The sequence below is a fragment of the Pseudorca crassidens genome, chromosome 20 (assembly GCF_039906515.1).
Source record: "Pseudorca crassidens isolate mPseCra1 chromosome 20, mPseCra1.hap1, whole genome shotgun sequence".
Lineage (NCBI taxonomy): Eukaryota > Metazoa > Chordata > Mammalia > Artiodactyla > Delphinidae > Pseudorca > Pseudorca crassidens.
In genome coordinates, this window is record NC_090315.1 from 42,256,732 (window position 1) to 42,275,446 (window position 18,715).

An 18,715-nucleotide genomic window follows, 5' to 3' on the forward strand; every position below is an offset into this window, starting at 1 on the left:
GGTTTGTTCTTGATGAAAAGTTCCAGAATACCTAAATTATTCTAGAAAGTACGTGTGATTTTAAGCAGAAAGGGTCACTCTTGAAGAAAATTACCTAATTCTTTAAATGCATGAATTGGGAGCTGGTCTTGTCTTCTGCCCTTATTTTCTTGAATAGGGTCCCTTAAGCTGCCCCCGTTTTCTCACCTTGGAAAGTTTTCATGCTAGGACAGCTTCTTTCAACTACCTTTGAGAGTCTTGGGTGGAGCCTTATGCATGCTTCCTCTAGGATGTGAAGACACCTGAGTTGATACACTACCTTCTCAGTGAACCTGCAGACAGGTCTATACAAAAGTGTCCTCTTTTTTTTAGTTTAACGCCATGTGACAGTCCCTGGATTTTAAAGCTGATTAGTATGGTCTACATGGCAAATACTCCTCCATTTTGTATCGATTAACTTTTGAGATTGAATCGAAACATGCTGAATTATTAAAAAATTAATTTTTGACTCTGGACTGAATGCCAATCTGTTTTCAAAATTTATTATATTTCTAAAATTTTTCCCTTATATTGTATTAGGAAGCCATTGAGAGGTACCAGTTTTGCCCTTGATCTGTTAGAGTGGTCCAAGGACTTCACAACCACATAGGCCCCACATATGACCCAGAGCAGTTACATTTGACTTAACAAAATATTGCTAATGAATCAGCAGCCTGAGTGGATTGCTGGAGGAAAACAAAGATACTGCAGGGCCTACTAAACCCTAAAGATGACTACTGCCACACCTTTTCTCCTTCTCATTTGCTTGGCTCCCTTCTATATTCGATCACCTGGAGGGATCTAGGCCCATAGACCCCCTGCCTGAACCCCTCCCACCTAGCCTCATTTACATGATTCCCCTCTGTGCCCTCACACCTCCCTTTCGGACATCCGGTTAGCTCATAATGTATGGCATCGCCACTATGAGTTTATCAGCCTTCTGCCCTACTAGACTGATATTCCTTGAGGTCAAGCACTAAGTCTTATTTATATCTGCATGTCTTATACCCAGCACAGGATTTGACATAATGCTGGTGCTCCAAATAGGGCTGTTGATCGAATGAAATAAATAGCCTCATGTCTCCTTATCAAGTACAAATCTCCCCCAAGAAGCTTCAGGACCGATGACATCTGTACAAGTGTGTTACCATCATCATCATCATCACGATCACTCATTTCATTTCGATAGCTGTGCTTCCTGGATTTCATTTGTTTCCCCAATCTTTATTATCTCGGAAGCAGCGGGAGGCTGGGCAGAAATCCAGGCCTCCTGGCTCAGAGTCAGTTAATCCTTCTGCACAACATTATTACCGTTAGCCTGATGGAAACCCAGAGAGGTCATCAAAGCCAAAGTGGCAGAGACAAGTCTAGAATAGCACATCACAGCCACTGCCCCCAGGAATGAGCGGCAAGAACGTTACCATTCAGAAAACAATAACTCTGTCCTATCCTTGTGCTCGTCGCTCTGTTTCACCTCTTAAAAAAAAAAAAACCCAGACTTTAGTTTTTCAAGCAGTTTTAAGTTCATGGCAAAATTAAGAGGAAGGTGCAAGAGATTTCCACATATTCCCTGGCCCCATACACACCTAGCTTCCCCCCATTATCAACATCCCCACCAGAGTGATACATTTGTTACAACTGATGAACCTACACTGACACGTCATTATCACCCAAAGTCCATAATTCACATCAGGGTTTACTCTTGGTGTTGTACATTCTATGGGTTTAAACTATGTTGAATGACATGTATTCATCATTGTAGAATCAGAGAGAGTAGTTTCGCTGCCCTAAAACTGCTCTGCACTTCGCCTATTCATCTCGCTCCCCAGCCCCTGGCAACCGCTAATCTTCCTGTCTCCATAGTTTTGCCTTTTCCAGAATGTCGTATAGTTGAAATCATACAGTATGTAGCCTTTTCAGATTTGATTCTTTCATTTAATAACATGCATTTAAGTTTCCTCCATTCTTATTCATGGCTTAATAGCTCATTTCTTTGTAGTACTGGATAATACGCCGTTGACTGGATCTACCACACATTAGTTATCTATACATACTCAAGGACATCTTGGTTGCTTCCAAGTTTCGGCGATTATGAATAAAGCTGCTATAAACATCCGTGTGCAGGGCTCTGTGTAGATAAAACTTCTTTACTCCTTTGGATAAACATCAAGGAGTGTAACTGCTGGATCATATAAGAGTACGTGTAGTTTTGTAAGAAACTGCTGAACTGCCTTCCAGAGTGGCTGCACCGATTTGCACGCTTCACCTCTTTGTAATTCTTACATTTCACCTCTTTTTAATTCTTACATTTCACCTTTTTAATTCTTACAACACCACTATGAGATCAGGAATAGTTTTACAGATGAGAAAATGGAGCTGCAGTGAATTTTCTAGGCAAGGCAGTGAAGAAGTGACTCACCACTCACCACCCTTCAAACCAACTTGCCATCCTAGATGTTCTACAGATGTTCCTACACAGCTTTAAAAAGTTGCCCACAGCCCTATCTCCAGGTAAAAGAGAAAATCTATGACCTCCATTAACACGGTCAACTTTATTGGAGGCTGGGTAAAGAGGAGAATGCTGTTAGGAAAAACAAACAGAAAACTATGCCTCTTGAGGACCGAACGGCCCTTTAAGTCGGAAGGAGGACTTAAGCAAGCATGCTTTGTGAATATGAAACTGTCCTTATCCAAAGTGTCTGAGCCCTGGAAAGTTTAAATATGTGTGTGTGACGCTCCCAGCCCATGGGTTTCATAGGCGTTCTGAGAGCTTGGAGGATTTCGGAGGAGGATACCTCAGAGGTGTTGCATGGGGCACCCAAATAGTGCACGGAGCACACTTAAACTAAAAAATGTCCTTTATCTGAAATTCAAATTTAACTGGGTGTCTGGGTTTTGTTTGTTTGTTTGTTTGTTTTACTATATCTTGCACTTACAAAGGTCTCATTTTGACAGTGAGGAAGACTGGTCCTCCAGTGTCACTGACCAGAACTGTGACCCGTGTTCATGCCTGTATCCACCCTTAGCAAGGGGGGTGGAACTTCCATGCATGACTTGAATCACTGTGGATCATCTCTCTGAGCCTCCGGAAGCACAGGGTCGTGGGTATAAAGTAGGGCTTGTGAGCCACAGGGACGGGAGATGGGATCTAGAAAGGCAACCATCAGCGTCAGCCCCATGACCATCATCGTTCCATGGCTCACACCCTCTTTTCCAGTCCCAGCCGAGCACACAAGTTCTTAGGATTTAGGCTGAAGCACCTATAGAAGGACTTGGATACACGAAGCGAGGAAACGTCTAGTCTGCTTTATTCTTTACTTATTTTCGGCACATCCTTCAGTAGCCACTTCCTGTCCCTCACTTCCTTCAAGACAACGCCTCAGAGGTCTTGCTGTAGAAAGTGAGCTGCCCTGCCTTGCTGAGCGATGGCTCCAGCTCTGCATCACGTGTACCTTTGGGCAAGAAGCCTCCTCTTCCCGGGCCTCCAGCTACTCCCTTGTGAAAGGGGCGTGTTACTATAAAGGAGGAAAGTCCCTTCTCCCTCTGTCTTTTAGCATAGTCGCCTTCCGGCCCCTCCCACCTACACCAGCTTTGGCATCTCTTAATAGTCACTCTTTCTTTCATTCTTTTCTCTCTTCTCCTTCTTCTTCAGAGTTCTAAGAAGTGGCAGCTATATCCTGGGCACTATTCAGCAGGTGCTGCCGATAAAAGATAAAGAAAATGTGTTCCCCGCAGCCATCCCTGAGCCCACAGTGCAAGAGAAGAGACAGACATGCACACAGCTAAGTGCCGTTCAAGGTGGGAGTGCCACTGCAGTTATAAAGAAAGTATTAGAGGATGCCAGAGGACGGAGGGAGCAAGCACCTCTGTGTAAGGGAATCTGGGAAGAGTTTAGAGTTGAACTGGCTCTGGAAAGGTAAGTAGGGCTTTACCATTCAGGTGAGGCGCCTGGTGTGTTCAGGGAGCAGTTAAGAGCTTCATTTGGATGAGAGAAGTTTCCATGATAATGACTGATGATGAAAGGAGGGGGAGGGACTGCTTCCATAGCAATGGGGATAAAAGAGCAGAATGAATCCATCAGCTGAGGTGAGCATCTAGAAGACAATTATTCCTAACGCCTCAGTTCTTAAAATGCCTTTCCTGGCAACATAAATTCACTTTAGGTGATATTGAAGCCTCTGAGAAAAATAGGGCTGCCAGCCATGCATCTCCTAGTGACGTGATGCAAGATCCTGGAGCAGTGCTTAAATGCAATGAGAAGGCGGCATACTTCGAGGCGTTTGCCTCATTTGTAACATGGATCCCAGCAGAGTGGACACGTTCCACAAGCAGTTCCTGTCTTTCTATCTCGTGGTGTTTTATCACGTCCTCAACATAAATGAGGCGCCTGGAAGGATGAGTGGTGGCTTTCAGGTTGAAAATCAGTGTCTATTCCTTTTAGAGGGAAGCTGATATCTCAGTTTTTAAAGGTGACATGCCATTACAGAGATGCATTGAAAGGTTAAAATTCGAGCACACTCTCGAACATTCTAAGTGGCACACGAGCTAGAAAGGAGCTCTCATTAGTTGTAATGGCCCTTCTACCTTGAAATGCGGGAGAAGGACACACACTGAGAGAAAGTATAACAACACGTGTTGGGTAAATAAACACACTCGCAAAGAAATGGAACAGACTGGGTTTCATTCAAAATGGCGCAGCCCCGTGCATCTCTGGAAAAAGGGAGCCAAGCCATACGTAGATGGAGCTCGGATTTGTTAGACGTCTCCTTGCAAAAATGGCCACGGCCAAAATGCTGGTGTATAAGCTAAAACAGCAATTACCGATGAGCACTTCAACAGCCCAGGATTAAGAGACTTAGTCTGGTGACTCTTATATACCTCAGATGATATAGTATCACAATGATTCTCTTATTAACAGGAAGAAGTTGATGACTAAGTAGGTTGCTATGAAATGGGTCCAGGAATTGACACAGTTTAGTGAATGAATAGTTTTGCAGGGGGAAAAAAATGAAGAAACTGGTAAGAAGAAAAATTAAAACATGAGGAGATAATAATTTTCAGTAAGTCAGTAACTCTAAAATAATGTCTGGATGTGTAACATACATTTTTGTTGTGTTGGTATTTGAGAGGGAGCAAATATTTGATCCTTAGCTTTTGCTATTCTGAGTATAAGTGGGTATATGTACTCTTTGGAAAGTAAAGAAAGGAGATATGAAAAAAAAATGGCCATGGCACTGTGCAAGAGCATGGGGAGGACAGCTGGATTTCCAGCAAGGGCCATTTAGTTACCTTTATCATCATCCCATAACAGTATCTGGGAATGACATTCACCGAGCTTGAGTGATCTAAGAGTCTTCCTCGCAAAAGCCTCCCCAAATGAATGGACATTATAATCTCCACTTTGAGATAAGGACACAGAGAGATGGCTAAACAGCATCTAGAGAGTGATAGTGCCACAGTAAATCCAGGTTTTCATGAAACCAAATGGAACATCTTTCTGCTGAAGCCCAGAGAAAGTAAATGATTTACTCAAGTTCACTAGACCCTGAAGGGGGTTGGAATTTGAACCAAGAACCTCGTTTTTCTCGCTAAATTCAGATTATGCCCTTTCAGTATGCTGAGAAGAGCTTCCTCTCTCCAACCTCTTGACCCACTTTAAACTTTGTCAACTTTCCTTCAACAACCACCGTCTCTGGTATTGCTGCTCTGTCTGAAAGGGAGTAACTTGATAACCTTTAAAAGCTTTCTTTAGAGGGAAAAAAAAAAACCACCCAGCTATACTCCTGCTGCAATCCTCAAGGCTCTACTTGCCTCTGAGCTGGCTTCCTTGGCCTCCCTTGTACCTCGGCTTTGGTAACAAACGCTCTTTGAGGGCAGGGTGAGAAATGGTAATTCAGCCACTCACAGGGGCGACAGAAGGCAAGCCTGTAAGGTTTCCAGACAGCCAGCAGGCACAGGCCACATTTTCAATGGATAAGAACAAAAGAGTCAAGAGTCATTTTCCCCCTGCAGCCCTTATGTGAGCCTGCATGAGACAGAAAGGGAGGAGGACAGGGCAAGAGAAGGGTAAATAGAAGGAGAGATTATACCAGGAGCAGGGAATCATCACTTTAGGCTTTTTCAAAATAAATTTAACTTTTGGGCAGAATCTTGGTTTCCAAGGAGGCTTACAGAATCTCCATTTTTCTCATTCCAAAGCTTCCTATTGCATCCAGCATTTCTACAAATATTTCTTTGTAGAAAAGTAGCAGTGTAAGAACAAAGAGGCGCCATAAGATAGAAATTGGGACACAACACATTCTCCTCCAAACAGCAATGTATCAAAGGCGTGATTCTGGCCCAAGGAGGGGAAGAATTCCCAAGGTGAGGCGTGGTTTGAATTCTTCCTGCCCACCCGCATGCCACAAGCTGAGAAAACAGAAAAACACAGCATAGTCTTCAACACTCTGTACGTACAAGGAAGAACTGGCCAAAACTGCAAGAGTCACCCCCGTGGATGGGTGGGATGTCAGGACCCAGTGGCCCAAAGCTCTGACCCCATTTTGCCATTTCCCTGCAGGTAACTCAGTTTGCTACCCACTGACCTCATTACAACACACTCCGGGGCATGGTGTCCTGCTTCCCACCTAAGACCTGAGTCTGGGCTTCCATGTTTTCTTTTGTTTCCTTTAGCATAATTAGAGGAAAAGATTTTACTGAAGTCTCAGGGAGAAAGGATTGAAAATAAACTCAGTGAACATAAAGGCCATAAAGATGGGTGTAGTTGGGGGGAGGGGGAATCTACTTTTCAATCTTCATGTTTCTTTCCTGTAAAACTCCTTTGAGCTCTAAGACTCATATTTAGACACAAAAGAAGACCTCAAACCAGCTTCCAACTTGAAGCTCATCAGTTAAAACCTGGGTGCAGAGGACATGGGGAGGGGGAAGGGTAAGCTGGGACGAAGTGAGAGAGTGGCATGGACATATATACACTACCAAATGTAAAATAGCTAGCTAGTGGGAAGGAGCCGCATAGCACAGGGAGATCAGCTCCGTGCTTTGTGTCCACCTAGAGGGGTGGGATAGGGAGGGTGGGAGAGAGACGCAAGATGGAGGAGATATGGGGATATATGTATAGCTGATTCACTTTGTTGTACAGCAGAAACTAACACATCATTGTAAAGCAATTATACTCCAACAAAGATGTTAAAAAAAAAAAAGAAAACCTGGGTGCATGCTTATATATACCATGGAGTATTATTCAACCTTAAAAAACAAGGAAATTCTGACACATGCTACAACACGGATGAAACTTGAGAGCATCATGCTAAGTAAAATAAGCCATTCATAAAAAGACAAAACTGCATGATTCCACTTATAGGAGCTACCTGGAGTAATCAAATTCACAGACACGGAAAGTACAACGGTGGTTGCCACGGGCTAGGGAAAAGGGGAAAAGGGGTAGTTATTTAACGGGTAGAAAGTTTCAGTTTTGCAAGATGAAAAGACTTCTGGAGAAGAATGGTGGTTGCACAGCAATGTGAATGTACTTATACCACTGAACTTTACGCTCAAAAATGGTTAAGATAGTAAATTTTATGTTATATGTATTTTACTACAGTAAAATTTTCTTTTAAACCTGGGTTACAGCTAACATCATACTCAAAGGTAAAAAAGAGGAAAGCTTTTCTTCTAAGGTCAGGAACAAGACAAGGATGCCCACTCTTGCCACTTTTATTCAATATAATATTGGAAGTCCCAGCCAGAGAAATTGGGCAAGAAAAAGAAATAAAAGTCACCCAAATTGGAAGAAAAGTAAAACTATCACTATTTGCAGATGACATGATATTATATACAGAAAACCCTAAATACTCCACCAAAAGGTGTTAGAACTAATAAACAAATTCAGTAAAGTTGTAGGTTATAAAACAAACATAAAAATCTGTGGCATTTCTATTCACTAACAACAAACTATCAGAAAGAGAAATGAAGAAAACAATCCCATTTACAATTGCATCAAAAAGAATACAATACCTAGGAATAAATTTAACCAAACAGGTGAAAGACCTGTATGTACAATGAAAACTATATACCATTGATGAAACAGATTGAAGATGACACAAATAAATGGAAAGATATTCCATGCCCCTGGATTGGAAAAATTAATATTGTTAAAATGTCCAGGACTTCCCTGGCGGCCCAGTGGCTAAGAATCTGCCTGATAATGCAGGGGACATGGGTTTGAGCCCTGGTATCGGAAGATCCCACATGCCACAGAGCCACTAAGCCCATACACCACAACTACTGAGCCTGCTCTCTAGGGTCCATGAGCCACAACTACTGAGCCCACGCACCACAACTACTGAAGCCCATGCGCCTAGAGCCCGTGCTCCACAACAAGAGAAGCCACTGCGATGAGAAGCCCGCACACCACAATGAAGAGTAGCTCCTGCTCGCCGCAACTAGAGAAAGCCCTCATGCAGCAACGAAGACCCAACGCAGCCAAAAAATAAATTAATTAAAAAAAAATGTCCATACGACCCAAAGCAATCTACAGAGTCCCATTAAAATTCCAATGGCATTTTTCATAGAAATAAACAATCTTAAAATTTATATGGCATCACAAAAGACCCCAAATAAGCCAAAGCAATGTTGAGAAAAAAGTACAAAGCTAGAGGCATTCCTCTCTCTTATTTCAAATTATATTACAAAGCTATTAAAATCAGAACAGTACGGTATTGGCATAGAAAACTGACACATAGATCAATGGAACAGAACAGAGAACCCAAAAATAAACCCATGCATGTATAGTCAACTAATTTATGACAAAGGTGCAGGCTAGAAAGTGGGCAAATAAAACTATGTGGCTATGAGTTTCTAATTGAGTTCTGCTTCCTATCTAAATTAAAAGGCTATTGTTTTGCCTACATTCACAACAACTCATTTAATTCCCATATTAGTCTATCTTTCTGAAACACCCACTCTGGCAGTCCCCAATCCTGGCTCATCAGAAGCATCACTCCGGCTCCCCTAGAGCCACACATCAATGTGAAGTTCCGAGTGGAGCTGAGGAGAAAGAGATTTTGGTGTCCTAAGTGTGTAGGTAGATGGTGGAAGAAGCCCGTAGGCTTCCAGAGGTTGTTCCAGCAAAAGACAGTGAGAACAGAGGAATGAGGACAAAAACCTGAAGACCATCAACACCCAAGGGAACGAGCAGAGACGTAGAAGGACCAGAAGAAGGACGGGTCACCAGATTCACAGGAGAAAGGGGCTGGGAGCAGAAACTCATAATCAACAGCATCTAATGTAGGATAAGAAGTGGTGAGTCATTAGGATGTAACACTTAGGGGGTCCCCTGGTAGTTTTAGAAAACCGTTTCCATAGAGTTGGGTGGTAAAAGTGATAGTGACACGAGAATAGAATATGATGGAGCAAATAAATGCGGACAGTTCTTTTAAGATGATTGACTGGGAAGTGAATGAGGCAAGGAGAGAAGTCTCAAAGGGAGGTAGGTGGATGCAAGGCTGGGAGGTTGTGAAGGTGCTCTCTGTTGTTGAACGTGGGTTGGAGTTGAGTACTTTTGTAGGTTGTGGTCAGAGTGATTTGGAGAGAGGGGGAGAGAGAGAGATTGAGATTCAAGATGCAAGAAGCAGAAGTGTGGCCAGAGGAGGGAAGATCCTAGGGTTGTGATAGATGGGAGCCAGAACCAGACAAGAGGGCATGCCCTACATGGGAGGAAAAACCCTTTTACAAAGGAAATGCAGACCAAGCTCAATGCCTCCTCTTCCACGGAGCCCCCATGCAGACCCAGCTTACCTAATGCCAGTCCCCTTCCTCCCAGTGGCAGGGCCTGGTGCAGAGCAATTACTTCTAGCCAACGGGATAGAGAGGCTATGTCTCACAAGGCTCAGCAATGGACTCCGTGCGGAACCCTGAGTGCGGAGCCAGCTCCGTGTGGGCATGGCCAGCAGGGGCTCTGCCCAGGGATGGCTGCTGCTCTCTGATTCTCCGACTTTGCCCCCTCCTTCCCACTTAACCCCCATCCTCTGATGTCTTGTGCATTTCTCTTCCAGAGGACAGAGACCCTGGGGCGTTCTGTCATGTGCTGGGAAAACCCAGAGCCCTTTGTGAAAAAGCAGCCCGAGCCTTTCTTCTTCACCACGGGAGACCTGAGCAGTGCTCAGCCAGGCGGTGGGAAGGGCTGCTCATCTTCCTCCTTCCCTCCCCTCCCCTGTCCCCCAACCGGCATTTTTCTGGAAGCACGAATGGTGCCTCAGGTCATGCGGTGCCCAGCCACGAAGTGAGGCCCACTCCCCTGAAGAAGCCAGCAGTCACCTGCTTCGCAGGAGATGGGAGAAATGGAACACTTAGCAGCGAGCTGGAGGATGGGGGCATCCTGTCTGCCGGCTGCCGCCCTGCCCACCCCTCTCCACCGCCCCACTCATGGACTGATGGACCCAACTGAGAGGCTCAGCCCAGCCCACGGAAGAAGGGCAGGCCCCCCACCTGGGGCTGACTTGCCCCCTTGTCCTCTCTCTGCAGGTGGGCTTCACTCCCTGCAGGGGGGGTGCAGACCCCAGGCCTCCTCCTGAGAACTCGGCTCTGCCTCATTCTGAAGGCAGCCCCACCCCGTGTCCCAGACTGAGTCTTGGGATAACCGCCTCCCTAGAGATAAAGCTGTCGCTACCCTCACCTTGACTGTCCCCGCTGTGGGACATGCGCTCTGCTCCTAGGCAGCAGTCTCGTTCATGAGTCCCCGCTCCCGTGCCTCAGTTCCAAAGCACAGACAGCAGTCGCCTCCCTCATTCGCCCTGCACCGCCAGGACACCTGGCGGAGACCTTCCAGTGCGGATTCCTCACCTGAGCCCCGCCACCCTTGCCTCACTGAGCAGCCTTTCTCGTTCCACAGTGGCCTCAGTTTCTTCCACTGTCAAATGGGCACGATGACAGCACCCACTTTACAGGGTGGCGTGAGGCTTTGGTGAGATGGAGAGGTGGAGCGTGCCTCTGACGCCTGCACCTGAACACTGCCCGTATCTTGCTCTGGTCTTTGAAAGCACCTCTGGCAGCCTCTGCTCCTAGCCGGCGGTCCTACCTCAATCTCGGCGTGCACAATGTACCCCCAAGAAGGTGCCCAGCTGGGAAACAGGCAGACCAGCATAGATTCGAGTCCAGACAGACCCAAGTTCGAATCTAGACTCCAGTACAATCTGTGTGACTGACAGTGACATCATTATCCCCTAGAGCTTCAGCGTGTTCATCTATAAAGCGTCCCTAGTGGGTATTATGGGATAATGAAGTGAGGCGACGTAGGAACCCACCTGGCTTCCGTAGGCATTGAAGTCTGCACTCCCGGCCATCATCCTCTCTTCGGAAGAAGCAGACAGGCCACCCGGGCTTTGAGCCAGACCACCTCAGGATTCCCTTGGAAAAGCTCTGGAGCCTCGCCCTGGAGGGAACTGTGATGCTGGTAGCACATGCGGTCGCCTCCTCCATGGGCCTAGGGACGCGTTGGATGTGATCAACAACTGCCCGTGTCTGTTGGCTGAATCCCGGCACGCAGACTTGCATCTGACGAGCCTGCTCCCGTTCCTCCAAGTTAAAGGGGAGCCTGGGGAGAGAACGACTTGTCAGGATACGGGGTCAAGAACGGCCCTCCTGTTCTCCTACGATGGTTATTTACAGCTGTGTGCTTCTCCCTGGCCGAGTGTTAGCTGCTAACAGCAACCTTCTCAAGAAGGACTGGAAGGTGTATGAACGGGGCCCCGCCAGCTCCTCTGCACCAAGCCGGCTCAGGAGGGCCTGGGACGGGGTCTGGGGAGGTGTTGAGGAGCGAGGGCTCTGGGATCACACTGCCAGGGCCAGGTTCCCAGCTTACTAGTTTGACTAGTTTGGGACTCTAGGAAAGTAACTCTACCTTTTTGAGCCCCTGTTTCCAAATCTGTCAAGTGGGCATTACAACATCGCCAGAGGGTGCAGTGTGGCAAAGTGCATGGCAAGGTGCTGACGTGCTGTAAGTGCTGGCATCGTGATTAGCTAGAGTTGAATGATCAGTACACGAGCTCTGGGTATTCTGTTAATGGAGAGGAAGGGAAAGCAGCGGTGGCGTAAAGCACGTACTACGTGCTTTTGTATTTAATCCTCAAAACAAGCCAGGGAAGTGGGTGCAGTATTCCCATTCTAAGGGAGAAGAAAGCCTCAGAGGTTAAGTGACAGACTGAAACTGGTATCAATAGCAAGAGATGTTCAGCCACATGTGCCTGCCTTCTGGGTACCCTGTGATGCCAGGAGGCCTCGGGGGCTGCGGGGAGATTAGCAAGTCACAGGTGGGCTGGGCGGCTGCCTGGACAATGTTCAGAGGAGGAGAGACGACATGAGACAATGGGGCTGACTCACTGAGGAGGACAACATCCCTCCAGGACACACCCTGAAGCCTCAGGAGCAGGCATGCAGGGCACTGCCCATGGCTGGTCCCCCACCCCGAGAGCAAAGGGGCTTCCTCTGGCCTTTCGGCACCAGACCGAGGGAAGGGAAGGCATCCAGAGGTGAAGTAGACACAGCTAGGTCTGCTGTAACCACCCAGATCAAAGCAGCCCACAGCCTCCAGCCTGGATACCCTCCAGAGGCACGCTGGGTCCCCAGCCCTTCCTGCACGTGCTCCCTCTGCTTGGAACTCTTCTGCATGCTTTTCGGCCGGAATTCCTGTCTCTGTATAAAAAGCCCTTCCCTGGGGATCCCTCCAGGAACTACCAGTGTGAGTGAGAGACTCTGTCCTGAGCTCCCAAAGCATCCTGCATTCTGCCTGTCCTGGAACTCTGCTACCCCCGTACCCTGTGCAATTGGCCACCTCCACCCAGACTATATGCTCCGAGAGGACGAGGTCTGTGTCTGTCTCACTGCCCTGCTGCATGTAGTTCAAACTCCATCACACAGGGTGGGGTACGCTAACGTCGTTGCTAATGATATCATTGCTGAGTGAGACGCCGTAGGTGAAATTCTGTGTACACGGCACAGTGATGTACACGTGGGCAAGGGGAGATGCTCCAGGTGGGTTAGGTACAGTCTTTACAGTGAAACAGGTTCTAGGCTGTTGGTGGAAGTGCTTCTCCATCCATTCACTCATGTGTTCATTCATTCAGCACGTGTCTTTTTGGTGTCAGGTGAAACTACGTAGAAGATCCAAACGTTAGTAAGACATAAAGGATGGCGGCACCGGGCATAAAAAGGCATGAATGCCGCAGTGCGTGGCAGGTGCTGTGCTGGAGGTCAAAGGCAGGGAGTGCATGATTCTACCTGGGACCAGCAGAAAAGGCTAGTTTGGCAAACAAGGAGAAGGCAGGACCTGCTGGGCCGCGGGGAATCATGACGGACGTGGGACAGAGGTGCAGCTAGTGGGGTTCAAAGTATTTCCGTCCAGAATGAGGGAGCGTTGGGACATTTTATAAAATCCCCAAGAGCACTGACGTGCCAACCAGAGAGAGAGGGGAACGAGGACTCAAGTCTTCAGCCCCGGTCCTATTTCCTTCTTGGGTGGGCGTCTAGGCTGGGCTGCATGGCAACCTCTGCCCAGCAGTTAAGTCCTGAGTCCTGGTGAGTGTCAGTGTCATTGACAAATGCTGAGACAGTCTGAGCTGCCGCTCTCAGTGTCCGGATGTGGCTGAAACATGACACATTAGAGACCCCGGCTGGAAGGGGGTTGCTTTAGGGGACTCCTTCCAGGCTGGGACTGTCTTCATCAAACCATCTCCCCCTAAAAGGCTTTTCCTTCTCACTCAGGTATGATTAGAAAAATGACCAGGCTTTAAGCTAAAAATACGAATGCTTTATGTTCTTCCACAGGGGGAGAAAAATAAGACAAGAGAACCTATGAAAGTAACAAGGAATTTCATCCTTCAGCGGACTCCAGAATGGGTATTTTAGACTCAGCCATCCATAAACACTGCGTAATAGCAGACTCTTGTAGTGCAGAATGGATTCCACAGAACGAGCCACAAATCTGCATTGGGCCCAGCAAGGCGCAGGGCTGAGGGGCAGGGGTGTCTCTATGAGCACTGAACAATCTAAGTGATGACTGGCAACCTCTGTGCCCAGGTAAACAGATGGCACCATCAAGGGCCAATCCACCGAACAGCATCGTCTGCTGGGATGTGCAGAGGGGAGAGCCCAGGCAGCTCGAGTCTCCTGGGGACGGGGTTTTGAACCGAAGGAACCCCGATCTCATCCACCCCTTGCCTGTGACCTGTCTTGGATCCTAGCGGATGCAGGGCTTGTGAGGTGCTGAGTGATTTGGCCCCAACTTCTGCCCGGGCATTATCTCTACAACCCGCTTCCATTCTCACCCTCGACTCAGGGCGACAAAGCTGTCTGTCCCACTAGCTGTCCTCCCTCCATCCTCTGCAAGCCCTGGGATTCTGTGCTTGCAAGTCCCCCCGCCTAGTTTAGCCATTCCCCAGGCCTTCAGCTTCCAGCTTAAGCATCACACCCTCTGGAAGGCCCCCTGATGGAGATCAGCTGCCTCTTCTGCAGTGACTTGTTGATTTGAGGCAGTAAATGCCAAGCCTGCCATACGCTCAGTGCCACCTCTCTCCCAGCCCCACCCGCGCCCGGGCTTCCTCCTTGTCTTGCTGCATTAACCAAGCTACACACACACACACACACACACACACACACACTCACACACACTCTCACACACACACAACTCTCTCTCTCTCTCTCCCCCTCTCCCCCTCCCCCCCCACCCTGCCAAACCTATGAGTCCCCCATTCCTGGAGCCAACGTCCTTCCCACATCTAAGTCTCCATCTGTGCAGTGATTCAGGGAACTTCCCATCTTTGTCAAATTGAATTAAAAACTCAGAACCTCCTCCTCTTCCTTCAGTGCTGAGCTCACACGTCACCTCCCTGAAGCCCCTCCTAACCAGAATCCACAAAACTGCCCTCTCTCATTTGTGCCCCTACATCCCCTCCACCTCCCAGCAGCAGTCTGTCCACATGGGTGTCCCAGTCAGCCGAGTTCAGACCATAACACCTGGTTCTAAGCCACTTTTAACATCCCTGCTTTCTGCACTGCTCCTGACACACAGGAACCTATGTCACTCCAACACCAGGAACAGGGACACTAAAGGGGCTTCCTTCCCTCGTTTTATGAGCTTGTACCCTGGGGCCCCCGAGGAAGGGGCTTGCAAAGACTGAGGGTCTCAGAGGGTTACACCCACTCCTCCGCTCAATTCAGGAGCACGTGTCTGAGATTACCAAATAGGGGGGCAAATTCTGCCCCAGGAAGACCGCGCTCTGTCCATTCTGGGTTTGGGAAAAGAAGGTAACAGTGTGTTTAACAAAAGCCGGCATTACAGGTTGGGGTTATACAAAAACAGCCAGCAGTGTGGAGGATTCGCGGTGTACCTACCCAGCCCCACGCTACACATCTTACGTCCCTTCTCTCCTTTACCCTCAAAACAACCTGATGAGCTAAGTTCAACTACCCCGGCTTTACCGAACAGGAAATCAAGACAGCGAGTAGCAGAGTATCTGCCTGGCCGGCCACACAGATATTAAGTGGTCAAGCTGCCTTTCAGGGTTCAAGCTCCAGTGACCTGGGTCCAGGGCCGCAGCTCAGAACTGCCGTGCGAGCCCCACCTCTCTGCCCTTGGAGTTCTTCAGCACGTATCTGGAGCCTGGCTGGCGCTCGCAGAGACCGAACGGCTTGCACACATTTAGGTCAACTTGTCAACGGCAGGCTTGCTCACAACAGATCTTCCCCATCCATCCTCCCCTGACTCGGGAGGCTGACAGAGTGGTATACTGGATTTCCAAAGGTGTGTTTCATTAGAAAAATACATTCTTTTGATCACCCTCTGTCTTCCCAAAGTCACAAAGGCTGAAAATCAAGTTGCCCAGCGGAACTCCATTCATCACAGACATAAACATCAACCGTCTACTCCTCCTACCGCCACCTTCAAAGAGCACATGTCACCTGGAGGGAGGACAAGACGACGGGGCCAGGGACTGGGGAGGCCTGGGTTTGAATCCAAGCTCTGCTGCTACCCTTGGGCAAGTGTGACCTTGGGCAAGTCACTTCTCCTCTCTTGGTTTTTGTTTCTCCATCTGTACAGCAAGCCTGGCCTGTCTAAACTATGAAATGACTGAATGAATGAACTGATGAATTAATGAATGATGTGATATACCCGCCATCTTCCTGCCCTGAGATACTATGACTCTGACGCATTGATCTAGTGAACAGCACAGCCTGGTTACTAACCACACCAGAACCCAGGCATGCAGACGCGGAACCAGCATGATACACGTAGTCTCTTTACTTGAGAAGACTTAAAGCAGCAAGGCTTTAAGCTAGACCCCAAGCAGGATGAGAGGTTTGTGAAGGTTGGGCCTCTCCTTTTCTGCTCACACTTGAACCCAGCTGCCACTCACAGGCTGCCAGCATGGGGCGAGGGGCTGCCCAGGGCTGGGGGCAGCTGAGTTGAACACAAGCTGACCCCTCAAGGTCGCTCCAAGCTCCAGCTTCTCTGATTCAGTATAGTGGCTGTGAATAATAGATCTGGTCTCTGACACTGTGCATGAAAAAGCGACCTGGTACAAAGTCCTATTAAGATAAATCACATTTAAGTTTAGGAAATTATATATTTGAATCCTGTAATTTAATGTCACTGTGACGCAGGAGAGGAAGGCGAGGGAACTCAATTAGAGGCTGATTAGACCACGTGACTCAGCAGCGCTGGGTTGCCTCCTGCCTCTGCTGAAGAGAGTTAAGCATGGTAACTCCAGCCCTCATGCCTGTTTTCCCACCTGTAAAATGGGGACAGTCCTAGTGAAAGAGAGGAAGTGTGGCCTTGAATCAAAGAGAGAAGCAAGGGCTCCAAGGAAAGGCCCGAGGGTCCCCAGTTAGGCACCGCCGCGCCCCCCCCCCAGCACCTTCTTTCTTCCCTGACCCTGGCGGCTCCTCCTGGGGTCCCGGGTAGGCTTCAGAGAGTCTGTAAACTCTGCACCACAGGACGTAAGATCTGTGTGGGGGTCAAGTTTGCAGGGAAGGTGGGTCTCTCAGAGCTTCCATCAGACCTTCAGAAGGTGGCAGAGCTCAAAACACCACAAACCGCCACACCTCTCCATCCTCTGCTTCAGCATCGGCTGCTCTAAAATCTCTCCCTCCCTAACCAACACTCAGCTTCCTGCTGCGACCCCTCTTGGCTAGAATCACCGTCCTAGCGTCTCACTCTGTCCTGCCGTTACTCCCATCTCCCCCTCCCACTCCTACCGACACTGCTTGTTCCAGCGCCACCGCTGGTCTCCTAGGAGCCACCTCCATCAGTCTTCATCCATCTTGACATCTCTCCAGCATCAGCCACTCTTTGCCATTTCACTGAATCCCCATCCCCTTTCGGCATCTGTGAACTCAGACATAGTCCTTCCAGAATCATTGCCAAACAAGCTTCTCTTGTATTTCTCCTGGGTTCCAGCCTCTTCCCTTCTCCACTCATGCAGCGTGGTCTCCCTGGTCAGCCCTTCCAGCACCTCCAGGTTGAGGGGGACCAGGTTAATGCCCACATAGACATCTTCTTGAAGGTTCAGACCCATCTATCCAACTACCTCCTAGATCCCACGGAGACCCCTGGCATTCAGCATTTAAGAACAAACTCATTCATTTCACATCCATCTCATGTAGCCGAGATCACTACAAACTCAGCGGCTACAAGCAGAAGATTTCCTCCTAAACTTCATATCTCTTTTATCCCCAATATTCTGTTGGACATCAACAGATGTCCTTTGAGGGGAGGAATATTCCATCAGGGGAATCATGAGGGTCAAGGATCCCATGAAGAGGTTAAGGCATTGAGGGAGGTTCTGTAATGGATGGAGCGGAGGTTCCAGAATGCGTGGGGTGGAAGTAAGTAGGTGGGAGAGGGTGGGTGGAGGCTGAGCGGGGGTGTGGAGGCCATAAGGAAGGAGGTGAGAGTGCTCGGTCCAAGGAGGCGTGTCATTGACATGGAGACGGTGATGGGTAGAGTCAAGGGCAGAGTGGGATTTGGGGAAAGGATACAGATGAGATGAGCCGACATCTACGTTCAAAATGGAACATGGGGGCTTCCCTGGTGGCGCAGTGGTTGAGAGTTCGCCTGCCGATGCAGGGGACACGGGTTCGTGCCCCGGTCCGGGAAGATCCCACATGCCGCGGAGCGGCTGGGCCCGTGAGCCATGGCCGCTGAGCCTGCGCATCCGGAGCCTGTGCTCCGCAACGGGAGAGGCCACAACAGTGAGAGGCCCGCGTACCACAAAAAAAAAAAAAAAAAAAAAAAGGAACATGGGTGCAAGTTTTCTGTAGCGCTGCCACAAATGTGCTGCCCCCCACTCCCTGCTTCCTGCCAGGGTCTGAGTCCACTTGTCTTACGAAAGCTCAGTAGGTGAGCTAGTGAGGGGGTGAGAAGAAAGATCTTAGCAAGGGATGCAGGCCTATCACAGCACAGCAACCAAGCTCTATAAGATGGAGGTGGAAGGAAGCAGCATGGGAGCCCTGGGGGCCCGAGACCAGCACGAAAGGAGTGGCAGAAACAGAACACGGGTGCTCGGTCTCCAGTAATTAATATCAAAGAAGGATTCCCTTTACGACTGCTTCGACCGAATGATGATGGTGACTGTGACGACTCTGACAGAAATAATAAAAGAAGAGCTTCTCTTTCTGCAGCACTTCCTGAGTCTTAGCGAAGTCT

At 48.5% G+C, this 18,715-nt stretch overlaps 1 long non-coding RNA gene across 1 annotated transcript in view; it reads right to left on the minus strand.

The window, feature by feature from the left end:
- LOC137214680 (uncharacterized) overlaps positions 1–18,715 on the minus strand; it is a 778,223-nt gene that overhangs the window by 82,677 nt on the left and 676,831 nt on the right. Inside the window, exon 12 of the long non-coding RNA XR_010938994.1 lies at positions 11,319–11,608. This is a non-coding gene — a long non-coding RNA (uncharacterized lncRNA). The remainder of the gene's footprint in view (positions 1–11,318; positions 11,609–18,715) is intronic.